This window comes from Protopterus annectens, chromosome 8.part0 (assembly GCF_019279795.1).
Source record: "Protopterus annectens isolate FY-2018-M chromosome 8.part0, PAN1.0, whole genome shotgun sequence".
Classification (NCBI taxonomy): domain Eukaryota; kingdom Metazoa; phylum Chordata; order Ceratodontiformes; family Protopteridae; genus Protopterus; species Protopterus annectens.
The window spans coordinates 686,466,035-686,479,748 of record NC_056741.1 but is presented as its reverse complement, the minus strand read 5'-3'; positions in this window follow the sequence as shown (position 1 = coordinate 686,479,748).

Here is a 13,714-nt window from a genome sequence, read left to right as displayed (position 1 = left end):
CAGTAGAGACAGAGGATATGAAAGAGTATAGAATTAACTGAGACAGAGTGTGATAAGAATACTAGCACAGATGGGAGACAGATGGGAGATATTTATTATAGTATTAGGAAATATAGGAAATCTATGCAAATCAATAACATACTAAAACAGACAAAGTACATGAATGAGTTAAGTACAACCTGACACAAAAACTTTGAATAAGTAGAGTCAGAACAGACAGTAAATATGAGTTAAAGTACTAGCACAGACAGCAGAGAGAATCAGCAAGTATACTAGTACAAACAAATGATGTAAAGGAATAAAGTTCTAGAACAGTCAAGGAATGTGAATATGTAGGTTACAGGAAGAGTCAGGGGATGAAAATGAACAGAATACTAAAAAAGATCATATATGCACATCATTAGAATAAGAGATATGGAGTACAAATCTGTCAAATTCTATCTGAGACAGGGATTCTGAATTAGTACAGTCCTATCAGGGATGGGAAATATGAATGAGTGGAGTATTAGCAAAGAGAGGGAATTTGAATTAACACAACACTATCAGAGACTGGAGATATGAAGGAGTAGAGTATTAGCAACAACAGGAATTATGAATAAGTAACATTTTTGTACAGTTAAGTGATATGAATGAACTGTGTACTAGTAGAGATAGGGGATGTGACAGAAAAGGGTACTAGTAGAGGCAGGGGATGTAACTGACAAGTAAACTAGTAGAGACCGAGAATGTAGCAGAGAAGGGTACTAGTAGTGACATGGGATGTGACAGCAGAGGGTACTAATAGATGCAATGGATATGGCAAAGAAGGGTACTAGTTGAGACAAGAGATGTGAATTGGAAGTGTTTAGCAGGGTTAGAGGATATGAATGTGAAAGATATTAACAGGCTCAGGTAATGGGATGCAAATGGAAAAGATACAGGCTCAGGTAATGGGATGCAAATGGAAAAGATACAGGCTCAGGTAATGGGATGCAAATGGAAAAGATATTAGCAGATGCAGGGGACTTGAATGAGTAAGGTATTAGCAGAGAATGGGATGGTAATGTGAAGGATATTAGCAGAGGCAGGGGTGTGAATGACAGGGGTATTCGCAGGGAAGGGGATGTGAATGTGTGTAGTAGTAATACTACCAGGGACTGCACCACCTCAAAAATAATTGGGCAGAATAATGGAAGAGGCAGTGATTTGAATGTACAGAGTGCTACCATAGGATGAACCACTTTTGATATGGATGTGTAGAATGTTATAACAGACAATGAATATGAGTAGCCAATCGAGTGAATCTAAATGTCTTGTTCTACCAGAAGTCAATATGATTGTGTAGAATGACTAAAGTATCGGATGGCTAGGAATGGCTACAGAACTAGCAAATATATGAACGGATAAAGTAGCTGCAAACAGTGAGTATGGACAGGCTTAATATTAGTAGTGACAATCAGTGGAATAGTTATGGTGGCGTAAAGGGGGTAGCTTGCCCATATGCAGGATGTCAGGCAGAGCGATGTTAAACTCCGATCACTCAGGAGAGCAGTAATGACATCAGTGTGTCTGAATGCCGCTATGGAAATGAATGCCGATACTGCTCTTGCATTCAAAACTGAAATCCTTCAGCTTCAGCTCTGGTGACAATGTCTAAATTTGCTGTACTTTAGTAAAGAAAAAATGTATGAATTGAGAATATGCTAAGAGTCAGAAATATTACATTGTCCTTACATACAGTTGTGTGACTTGGTTATATAATGCTAAAGATAATAGGCTAAAAAGAGGATGATTATGTAGACAAGACAAGATGTAACATTTTATACAACTGTGACAATGGTACTCAGTGCAACACAGGCTATTTAGCCATGTCCTTCCACCTTTGCATTTGACAAAACAGAGATATAAGATACCCGGGAGTGAGGTAGTACATTTTATTTTTCAGTTAACATATCTAGACAGGACTGATTTTGGAATAGCTGTCCCTAGGTAGCAGAAGATTTTCTGACCTGCGGGGAGGGGTTATTAGTGTAAGGCTGTGTGAATATACAAGGAAAGAGTTGCCTTTCAATCTTGACAAAAGAGGAAGGGGTTTTGATATGCAATCTCTCCCAAGTATGTAGATTCACCATGATGCAGGGTAAGTTCTATACTTGTCGACCTGTGATATGTTAGCATTTTCATATACATCTGAAATTCTTATATTATTATTTGTATCTTAGGAGTGATGTGGGTAGTTAAGATTACTTTGTTAGTTAGCAATGTATGAGGTTGCCCCACTAAGATAGTATATACCTGGTTTAAGGCTCCAGAGAGCACCCCTGCATTACCAGGCTACAATTCTTACCACACCTTTCAGCCACCTAACCTGGACCGAAATACAAAAGGAGGAGGTGTGTCCATATTCATAAAGGATATCCACACCTCCAGGCTAGTCACTCAACATAATGCATCCAAAATTATCCAAGTATAATTATCACTGGGCAAGACTGCAATTCAGGTTGTAGCGTATTACAGATCCCCCACCATGACCCAAGATGCCCACTTCATGTTTCTCGATATACTGGCTAATATTAAGGTACAGCCCAATACCCTAATTTGGGGAGATTTCAACTACCCCTCTATCAACTGGGAAAACTATTCATGTACTAACTCATTTACCCAACATTTCCTGGAATTCTTCAATTCCAATGCCCTAGACCAGCTTGTCCATACCCCTACCAGGGATAGCAACATCCTGGACTTGGCCATTACCAATATGGGTAACAGATGCTCCATGCCAGAAGTCACCTCCTCACTAGTCAGGTCTGACCACAAGGTAATCACCCTAGACGTCCATATCTCGCTCCTCTCCCCATTAAGGAAACCACTGTAAAAAAATTCTTCAAAGTCAACTTCATGCGTCTTAAGTCAGAAGTGGCAAACTTCATTACATCCACACAGATGGAAAAAAGTGGCAATACTGCTGAATCATGTACAAATGCACTGTACAAGCACATACATCAGTGCATGGACCGTGCTATCCCCAACAGAACCAATACGCTATCCTTCAGAAAAAGGAAGCCAATCTGGTGGTCCCCATGCCATAAACTAGCTGTACAACAGAAGGAAGAAACTGTTGCAAAAAAGAGTAAAATCCCAGAATTGCAGGAACTCCCTGGTCAGCCTCAAGAAGAAGCTGAGATCCCTCATAAAACCCTCCAAAGCTAGTTACAAAAATAAAATCGCCATGGATTCTAAAGACAACCACAAAGCCTTTTACAGCTATATCAAGAATATCAATGGCAACACTCAGGTCTCCTCTGAGCTACAGCACAATAGCACTACATTTACCAAACCAACTGATACTGCCAACATCCTGGCAGACAGATTCAGTGCTAACTTTACCCCCCCATCCCCCAAAGGGCCCATCCCCAAACCAGATGATTGCAAAGCCCCTGAAATCACAGTTGCATAGGTAAAGACCGCATTCTCCAAAGCCAAAAACACAGCATCCATGGGATCGGACAACATCCCAGGCTACGTTCTGCATGAACTACAGAACGAACTGGTGCGCCACCTAAGTACCATGTTCAACCATAGCCTCACTTCAGACTTTGTGCCTATGGAATGGTGCACAGTGACAGTTATCCCACTCCACAAAGGGGTTGCCACCACAGACCCTGAGAACTACTGCCCCTTTAGCCTGACAAGCTTGGTCTGCAAGGCCATGGAACGCATCATCCTAGAGCTTATAAGCAAAGACATAGGTAAAATCCAAACTCTGGATCCCACCCAGATTGGGTTTGTAAATGGTAGACCATGCCTCCTAAACTTGATTGACTTCTTAGAAGCAGTCACCAGCGCCGTAGATGAAGGTAAGGTGGTGCACACAGGCTATCTTGACCTCACCAAGGCTTTCAACACCACCCCCACATTGGTATTATAGATAAACTCACTGGACTAGGCATAAATCCCTATGTCACAAGATGGGTGGCCAACTGGCTCACTGAAAGAACCCACACAGTGAAAGTAGCCAACTCCAAATCCGACTTCTGACCAGTGACAAGTGGAGTACCACAGGGTTCAGTCCTGGGTCCTCCCCTATTGTATCTACTTCTCTGAAGTCCAGGCAAATACAGCTGGTCTCTGGGTAACGGAATTCGCAGACGACTGCAAACTAGGAGCCATAATTGATTTACCTAAGGATGTGGGCATTCTACAAAGAGGCCTCACTGAGACTGATGCTTGGTGTCAAAGTCATGGCCTAAAGCTCAATGCCAAGAAGTGCATTGTCATCCCCTTTGACAAAAATACCATACCCGTGAACTATCACATAAGCAGTAGCCTACTAAACACCAATAGTGTGATAAGAGACCTTGGGACACATGTGGATAGTAGTCTCTCCTTTGATAATCATGTCATCACAGTAGTCAAGAAATCCTTCTACATGGCACACCTCATCAAAAAGGGTTTCTCCTCCAGAAAAAGAGAGGTCATCATTCCTCTCTACTCATCTGTTATCAGAACCATCATAGAGTACAATGCCCTGTTTGGCATGTACCTCGCAAGACATCTGTAACAACTGGAAAGGCCACAGAAATACCTCACTAAGAGGATTACTGGCTTCAAATAGATGCCATATGCTGACCATCTCAAAAAACTCCAGCTCTACTCCATCACATATCGCCTACTCCGAGGTGACCTCTGCCTAATGTACAAAGCCATGTCTAACCCAGATCTGCTGGACATGCTACACTTAAAGAAATCCCAATCTCTCCGAGCCAAATGCTCCAGGGACCTAAACCTTGTCACCACAATAAACAGAACATGCTGGAGGGATAGATTCCTGTCCCAGAAACTTCCCTTGCTCTGGAACAGGCTGCCCATTCATGTCAAGCAAAGCTCCTCATTAGCCCTCTTTAAGAGAAATCTTGACAACTGGATGGGAAATAGGTAATTCACCCCGGGGATCACTGCTGTGGCTCTGCTCGACAGGGACACAGGAAAATATTTTCTTGGGTGGCAAAAGCCAGGGAACCTCATTTGGCTAGGTTTGTATAGGCCCTAGGGCCAATAGTCTAGTACTTACCTATGAATCTATGAACCTATATAGGTACTGATGCTTTTTGAAAGTGTTAAAACAAATAATCTAGGAAAAAAAGAAAACAGCATGCATGTACAAGCATTGGAGTGTCTGTCTGCTTGTGTTCAGTAAAGCAGTTAGACAAAGGCATGTCTCTTTTTCTTGAACAATGCCGCATACTTAAAAAGATAAGGAGTTACAACTAAATTGCTGATTGGCAGAAGAGGAAAGCAGAAAAGAAAACAAGATAAACAAGTAGGCTCAGTGTTCTTACTTATCTCCTCCCTTGCCCCAATTAGAAACTGATAATCAAGTTTGGGTTCCTGGGGTCACAGGTGGGGATTTATCCCTCTATGCAAATAGACCTCATTTAGACAAGGCATCTTTTGAGGAGTGACTGGGTGTTCCATTATCTGGTCTGTGTGGGCGCTGCATTTTGTGGTCTGTGTGCATATGAGATTGTACACTTGCAGACTCAGCATTATCTAAGGACATGCATGTGCTCTACGTGTTTGTGTAAGTGTATATCTGGCTATCATATCTATCAATATCCATACACACACATATATGTACACACACATGCATGCATTTCACATATGTGTACATAAATAAAGAATATATTTAGACACACATGTCGAGCACACAAACATTTGCACAGACATACATGTACAAACATACATACACATGACACTCTTGTGTGCAGCATAATGCACATCTTTAATATCTATTTACAGTCCAAAGATTATTTTCAACCATAAAATGGCCTGAGAGGCAACTTTTCTAAACAACACTTACAAAACAGGTTCCCTCCGAATTACATCTCAAATCAACATTCATGTTTGGGTAACATTACGACCAACATTTACTGTAGCAGGGAGTTTATATTACTATCTCCACAAGTAAATTCTATACAAGGATACAAGCAATAATGCACTTCGATAACTATTATAGTTGTGCTTTTATGTGAGTGATATTTACACATTGTAGGTGAGAATACTACAGCTATGGATTTGTGTATCTACACTGGTTATAAAGCTGTCACAGAGTTGTTGTTGTTTGTCTTTCGGATTTTTCCCGTTAAGGGGTCACCACAGTGGAACTCCGGTCCACTAATGATTGGCAGTAGATTTTTTTTTACGAAATGCCGAGGTGCCAGCTTGAAGCCCAACCTTCAATGAAGGCACACCCATTTACGCACGCATGTCTTTCAAACGCTACCCAACCGCGGGGAGGACATGCAGACTCCACACAGAAGGCACTCCCAAGCCAAGCCGAGAATCGAACGGGAGGACCTCTTGCTGTGAGGTAACAACGCTCCGCCATACCACCGCAGCAGTAAATATATTTCTGAGTATAGTGTGATTTTGTTTTTTTCTTTTTTTTGTAATAGGATATTTTACACAAAAAATTCCCTAGAGTTAACCAAGTTCCCCATAAGAACTGTAGTTATATTTACTAGTGAGTTATGCTTTCAAGAGCTTTCAACAAAAGGCTTAGATTGCTGTTTGTATTTAGTCTGCTAAAGTAGTATCCCATCCGAAAGGAATGGTTGTTAGAAGTCTTTTTCTGCTGTTTCCATGGTACAGACCATCTCTGCCTTTGCTTTTTATGCTCTCTAATATCATTCTACATCTATCCATCTATACATATATATATATATATCTATACATATATATATATATATATATATATATATATATATATATATATATATAGACAGATAATTATCTGGATGTACTTCTCGTCACCAAAAGTATACTTTATCAGACACCAGAAAGTCAACTTCACATTAGCAAAAGTGCAGTTCAACAAAAACTGACTATTGTGAACCACACATAACCAAAATACAACAACACTAACACAAACACTGCAAACACATTCCCCTGCATTGCTCATGCCTCCACTACTCATATATACTAACTATGAGATCGCACTACAGTAGGGAAAAGGGTATAATTCCTTATCCTCACTGCACCGCAATCTATATCAACAAGTTCCATCTGCAGTACAGGTGCCACACTCATTATGAATTTCAATAGCAATGAAAAAGCACTGCACCTGTTTCATAGTTTCATAGTTTCATAGTTTAGTACTAGGCTGTCTGCCCTGGGGCATTTGTAAGCCTAGCCATAGTGATGTGGCTTTTGCCACCCCATGAAATGGTACAAAAATGCACAAAAATGCACAGAATAGATTTAGAATACTGTGCCTCTGTCTAGTAGTGACACAATGAAGGCCCCCTTATATAATAGAATTAGTTTACTGTGCCCTTGTCTAGCAGTGACATTGATGTGACCCCTGGGGTAAATTTACGATCTCCCATCCACTCATCAAGATTTCTCTTGAAGAGAGTCAGTGAGGGGCTCTGCCTAACATGAACTGGGATCTTGTTCCAAAGCATGGGAAGCCTCTGGGTTATGAATCTATCCCTCCAGCATGTCCTATTCATACTTGTGCCGAGGTTTAAGTCTTTAGCTCTCATGGTCCTGATGGATTTGGATTTTTTGAGGTGGAGCATGTCCATCAGATCCTGATTGGACATGGCCTTGTACGTCAGGCAGAGATTACCTCTGAGCAGGCGGTATGCTACTGAATAGAGCTGGAGTTTCTTTAGTCTGGCAGAATAAGATATATGTTGGAGACCCTTGATCCTCTTGGTGAGGTACTTTTGTGGTCTCTCCAGCTGTTTCAAATGCCGGGTGAGGTACATACCAAATGGGGCATTGTACTCAATCATGGGTCTGATGAGGGAGGAGTATAGGGGCACAATGGCATCCTTGGATCTGGATGTGAATCCCTTCATGATGAGGAGTGTAAGGTAGAATGTTTTTCTAACCACTTTGGCAATGTGGGTGTCAAATGAGAGGTCGCTGTCGACTTGGGTCCCTAGGTCTCTGATTACTTTTTCCGTACTCAGTGGGTTGCTGTCTATGTGATAATTTGTGGGTACTTTGTTTTTCCCAAAGGGGATGACTATACATTTTTTGGCATTTAGTTTAAGGCCGTGACTCCGGCACCAGTTGTCCGTTTCTGTGAGGCCTTTTTGTAGGATGTATGTGTCCGCTGGTGTATCGACTATGGCGCCTAGTTTGCAGTCATCTGCGAACTTTGTCAGCTACAACCCTCCCATGTTTGCTTTAACATCTGAGAAATAAATGCCAAACAAGAGGGGTACCAGGACAGATCCCTGTGGGACACCACTTGTGACTGGCTTTGAGTCTGACATTGCTCCAGCGATTTTAACTTTATGGGTTCTGTCCTTTAGCCAGTTTGCAACCCATCTAGTGACATAAGGGTTTACGTTTAAGCTGGTGAGCTTATCTATGATGCCTGAGTGGGGTATTGTGTCGAAGGCCTTAGCCAAGTCCAGGTAGGCTGTATGGACTGCTTTGCCCTCATCAATCGCTCTAGTGACTGTTTTGAAAAAGTCAACCAGGTTCAAAAGGCAGGATCTGCCCTTTACAAAGCCGAACTGGGTGGGGTCAAGTGTCTGTATGTCCCCTATGTCTCTGTTTATGAGTTCCATAATGATTCTTTCCATAGCTTTGCAGACCAGGCTGGTTAAGCTTATGGAGCGGTAGTTCCCAGGGTCTGTAGAGGTACCCCCTTTGTGGAGTGGGACCACTGTTGCTGTACGCCAGTGTTCAGGTACATATCCTGTGGTAAGGCTAAGGTTAAATAGCATTTTTATGTGCGGGTTTAGCTCCTCTTGGAGTTCACGTAGCACGCAACCCGGGATACCATCAGGTCCCATTGATGCTGTGTTTTTAGCTTTGTTGAGGGCGGTTTTCACTTGGACATCTGAGATGACAGGGGAATTACATTCAGCTGGGATAAGTATTTCTTCTTTTGGGGGTGAGGGAGGGGAGAAATTTTCACTGAACCTGTCAGCCAGAATGTTGGCAATATCTGTGGGTTCAGTGTATTTTTTGTTGTTGTGAACTAACTCTGAGCATATCTGAGGGTTTCCGCCCAGGTTTCTAACATAGCTGAAGAAGGCTTTGTGGTTATCTTTAGTGTCCTTAGCAATTTTTCTCTCAAAGTTGGCCTTGGATGTTTTTATGAGAGAATGTAGTTTTCTGATAATGTTGATCAGAGATGTCTTCCCTTTATGGGATTTTGCTCTATCGTGCAGTAGCTTCCTTCTTTTGTTATACAATTTGTTAATGCCTGGGGTCCACCAGACAGGACGCTTGCCTTTGGTGGAGTGGGACTTGGATTTATTTGGGATTGCATGATCCATGCATTCTTGGAGATGTCCATAGAAAGCATTTGTGAAGGATTTGGCATTGTGGGATGTGGTATCCACTGGCCCAGTGGGCTTAAAGGATACCATCTCAGTCTTAAGAAGAGTGAAGTCTGCTTTTGAGAAGTTTTTCACTGTGGTCTTTTGTGCTGGGGGGTGGAGGTGGGATATGTATATCCAGGGTGATTAGTTTGTGGTCAGATCTCACTAGTGAGGGGTATACCTCCGGTGTGGAGCATTTTGTCCCCATATATGTGATGATCAGGTCTAGTATATTATCTCCCCTAGTGGGACAGGTGACTAGTTGTTCCAGTGCATTTGAATTTATGAATTCCAGGAACCTTTGGGCTAGGGTGTTAGGGCTAGAATAATGTACCCAATCTATGTTTGGGTAGTTGAAGTCTCCCAGTATGATGGTATTTTGTGATACATTCATATCCTCCAATGTCTTCAGGAAGGCTGAGTGGGGTTCCTGAGATTGGGAGGGTGGTCTGTAACATGTTACCAGTTGTATAGCAGTTTTGCCTATGGTTAGTTGCACCTGTATTGTCTCTGATGCTTCATGTGTTGCTACTAAGCTGGAGGTGTTGGTGTTCTTGATGAATATTGACACTCCCCCTCCCTTTGTGGTTCGGCCTGGGTTTTGGGGCCGAAAAGCATGATACGAGGTATAGCCTGGTAGCGCTGGGGTGCTCTCAGGAGCCTTGAACCAGGTTTCAGTTACTGCACAGACGTCGATGTTCTCCATACTGAGGAATGCATCGAGTGCCTGCATCTTGAGATTTAGACTTCTGGCGTTGAGCAGCATTACCCTTAGTTTTTTTTTTCATTTTTGTTTTCTAAGGAGGTGGGTTTGTCTTTTGAGCCTTGCCTAAAAAAGGCACTATGGGGGTGACAAGAGCCTTGGCCAATATCTGGAAGCCCAGTGGTGACAGGTGCAAGCCATCCCTTGCGAAGCAGCGTGGCTTGTCCAACATGCCATCCCAGGCAGACAGACATTGGATCCCCTTAGAATGACACCAGTACTTGAGCCAATTATTAAAGCTGATCATCTTGTCTTTGTATTGTGGCATCATTCTTGGTGAGGGCAAGATGCTGCTCAGGGTCAGGGTCATACCAGCCTGGGCTACATAATCAGAGAGCTCCTCTATGTCTCTTTTCATGTAGTCCAGGGAGGTACATCTCAGGTCATTCACGCCAGCATGGACAATGACGGAGTCATATTTGTACTTGCTTTGGAGTGACCTGAGTGCGTGTGTTATGTGGGGGATTCCAGCTCCCGATAGGCAGCTCACAGTCACCCTCTCCTTGTTCAGCCTGGTAAGCGGGACATCAGTGTGTCTGACTATAGAGTCACCTATTACTAGTGTATCAGGCATGGTGTTTGGCCTTAAGGGCTGTGATTGGTTGACACACTGATTTATTGAAGTATGTGTTGCATGTGTTTTGTTTTGAGGTGGCGGATTTTTGGATGTCTGCTTTGGGAGCCTCTGTTGTTTTGGTAAGTTTTTTATTAGAGCCTCCGAGTATGTCTTTGTGTTTTTATGTGTTTGGTTTGCTGTTGTGGTGGGTCTATGTGGGACTGGGTTTGTTGTGTGTGTGGTTACCATCTCCTCCTGTCTAGTCATGCCAGCCCTGAGTTGAGAGAGTTCAGCCTCCAGTTTGGCTATATAGTTGGATCTCTCACATGTATTTGTGTTTGTTGGGAGGAGGAGAGGGTTGTCTGTGTACATGAGACAATTGTAGCATTGTCTCAAGATACCCAGATTAACCAGTTGAACTGGAGAGGACGCCAGCAATCTACCACTCGACATGCTAGAACAGTATAAGGGAGTGTTGTGCCTTTAAGGGAAGTGGATATTCACAGCGGTGGTAGGTCGATGTAGTGCTTACTTAGTACGAGAGTGCTTACTTAGTAGAAAGTTTTGAGAACAAGTGCTAGGCTTATAATATAGCGAGTAGTCTGATTATACTAAGAGTAGAGCTTCCTTAGGGGAAAATTTGAAGAGCAGACTTGGCGGAGCCAGAAGAAGTTTAACCTTGTTTACCGGTGCTGCGCTATGCGCACAACCGCGCAAAGCCGTGCAAACGCGGATTTTAAACAGGGAACTACAAAAGAGCTAGAAATGGTCCAAAACAACCAATTACTACAGCTCTTGTGCTGAGGTCACTTCCTACAGGGACAGGTAGGCTGCTCAAGGCTCCCCACTCCCACTGGTGAGCAAAGAAACTTCCTTCTATCCAAGTAAGGTAATGGACAACACAGGAACTACACCACAGCCCAGAATACAGCAATGCCTGTAAACTGGTCTAAACTAGTTGAGGAGAGGCGGGAAAACAAGGATTACTTTTTTGTTTTTGTTTTTTGATAGAAACACACAGAAAATGCAGAAACAGTGATAAACCAGTTACACAGGCTAGCACACTTTAGTGGGCAGCCTCAACAGTTAAATTAAACAAACAAACAAACAAACTTTCGATCAAATTCGACTAAAAAGTAACTTTAAGTGCAGATTTTAAAATAATGCAGCAAACAGCTAAAAAAACAGTTTAAGCTAGTTAAGGGTAACCTAGAGAAGCTATTCCAAGCAAAAAACCAGCAAAGATACTTAAATCCAGAAAGTAGTCTCTTTTCTGAGTTCTCTGTAGCTAGGACCACTCTGCAGAACCACGAGGAGCTTGTCTGAGTAGTATAGCCAGAAAAAAACGCCCAGAGGCGGATTTTAAACAGGGAACTACAAAAGAGCTAGAAATGGTCCAAAACAACCAATTACTACAGCTCTTGTGCTGAGGTCACTTCCTACAGGGACAGGTAGGCTGCTCAAGGCTCCCCACTCCCACTGGTGAGCAAAGAAACTTCCTTCTATCCAAGTAAGGTAATGGACAACACAGGAACTAAACCACAGCCCAGAATACAGCAATGCCTGTAAACTGGTCTAAACTAGTCGAGGAGAGGCGGGAAAACAAGGATTATTTTTTTCAAAGGTTATTGGAACTGCCAAGCATTGCATGTGGTGTGTGCTAGTGAGTTTTCGATGAACTGCACTTTCGCTAAAAGTCTGGTGTTTGGTAAAGTGTACTTTTGGTGATGAGAGGTAGACCCATATATCTATATATCTATCTATATATCTAGCTATACATATATATATATATATATATATATATATATATATATATATATATATATATATATATGTTGTTGCGTCTTTCGGCTTTTCCCGGTTAGGGGTCGCCACAGCAGAACTCCGGTCCGCTAATGATTGGTAGTTGATTTTTACGTGCCGAGTTACCAGCCCTGACACACAACCTTCAACGAAGGTATGCCTATTCACACATGTCTCCACACAGAAGACACTCTAGCTGAGAATCGAACTGGACAGCGTCTTACTGTGAGGCGACAATGCTACCACAGCACCACCGCGGGATAGATTGCATATGTATAGATATATATATATATATATATATATATATATATATATATATATATATATATATATATATATATATATATATATATATATATATATATATATATATATATAAAATACAAAGACTTAAGAAACAAAATACTGGAACAGGGTTTTTTTAAATATATAAAAAAACAAAGACTGTTAAAAAAAAATATATATATATATATATATATATATATATATATATATATATATATAGTTTTTTTTTTAAAAAACAGTCTTTGTTTTTATATATATATATTTAAAAAAACAAAGACTGTTAAAAAAAAATATATATATATATATATATATATATATATATATATATAGTTTTTTTAAAAACAGTCTTTGTTTTTATATATATATATTTAAAAAAACCCTATTCCAGTATTTTGTTTCTTAAGTCTTTGTATTTCAAGAATTTGTTAATGTTTGTACAATTTTTGTGAAGCTTTTCTCCCAGGCCTCTGCTGAAAACCAATACATTTTTACCCATTCTGACTTTCATGGTTATCAAATGTCAAATCAATAAATACATTTAATGATTAGATTTTCCTTTAAATCAGTTAGCCATTCTGATGTAAACTTCAATGACTAGAGATTCTGTCACATGACAGTCTGTTAGGGAGTTGTGTGTTTTTCTGTTTCACATACTCACACAATATTGTGATCGAAAAACCTAGCTGGTTTCCTGCTTACATTTAATGTTTTACCTTGGCTAAAATGCTGTTGTGGCAGTAATCTGCAGATTAATGGAGGCTTTAGAATTCCAGCTGCATCTCTGCCTGTGTGTGTGTATGGATCTCCTTCTGTGCAGTGATCATTTCTGGCCTTCCTGTGTTCACTTGAGGCTTGCAGAATTTTTTTTTATTAACAGTCAGCTGTGGGCTTTACAACCGCTAACCCTTTAAATAGTTCATACAAGCAGGACCAGTTTGCTGAGCATGCAGCTCTCATTTCCCATAAAATGGGAAA